Genomic DNA, 1,159 nt, shown 5'->3' with positions numbered 1-1,159 from the left:
GAGGAAGCAGAATGAATTTATATTGAGGTTAAATCTATTCTGTTCTGACATACTGGTTTTGTTCATATTTTTTTGTGCTTTCCAGGAAGGTAGATGGTTTTGGAATGATGGGACACGTTTTGACTACACATTCTGGTGCCATGGAGCGCCTGACAATTATCTTCATCAGCAGCACATTATTCAGGTAACTTAATAAAATATTAAATGCAAGAAGCATACCATTTATTAAAGTAGAGAGCACAAACCTCTGCTAAAGATGTAAAAACTGAATCTACATATCAAAATATCAACATTTTCATTCTATCATCCTGTGTTTTGGATTCTTACAGGTAACAAATGCTGGGACGACCTTGGTTGCATGAATGGAAGACCGTTTGTCTGCGCCAAGAACCTCTGAGCTGATGATTCCTGAGTTGATGCTGAAGCACAAAGTACCAAAACCATGAATAAATTCATGATTTCTCTTCACTTCCGTCTTTTCTGTCGCTGTAACGCAACATGAGGAACGAAGCATGGAGTGGTAAAAACTGGAGCTGGATTCTCTTTCACACCTTGTGACTTTAACAAGAGAAAACTGAATGTGTTATGAAAAGAATGCTTTCTCTGCATTTTCCTTGTCTCTCAATTAAAAATCTTAAGCATTGAAGCAATGTGCTCTCTGTTATTTCTCATGTTCGTCTCCTGTATGACATCAATTCTGGACGCATTAATTGTTGACAAAGTCTGAGAAATGTACCTGATGACATGTAGATGGTTTGTAATAAATGGAGCATTTTAACTGAATTCATTACAACAGCAACACACAAGCAGGATTGAAGGGTGTATTTTCTCTAAAGGAATCACCAGAATGGCACCATTTATCAGTGTAAGAAACTGCAAAAACACAAAGACATCCAGATTCCCAGCTTTCCAAAAGTCTCTGAATGTGTCAAGTGTGACTTTTGTCTGGACCAAGTCATCACAGGAGACATTAATTCACCGCAGTCTTCTGCAAAATCAATTTACAAGCTTTCCTCCAAAGCAGCAGCTGCCCTCAAACAATCCAATCAAGACGCCTACTGGGAATGTCTTGATCAGGAGTTGGACTGTTGCTCCTTTGCTGCACACTGAGCTTTAACACGTCACATCAGGGCGTCACCAAGTCACCAGATGTACCAAC

Source organism: Stegastes partitus, unplaced genomic scaffold (genome assembly GCF_000690725.1).
Source record: "Stegastes partitus isolate 25-593 unplaced genomic scaffold, Stegastes_partitus-1.0.2 Scaffold2426, whole genome shotgun sequence".
NCBI classification, from domain to species: domain Eukaryota; kingdom Metazoa; phylum Chordata; class Actinopteri; family Pomacentridae; genus Stegastes; species Stegastes partitus.
The sequence above is the reverse complement of the archived record's forward strand: the minus strand, read 5'-3'. Positions refer to the sequence as shown.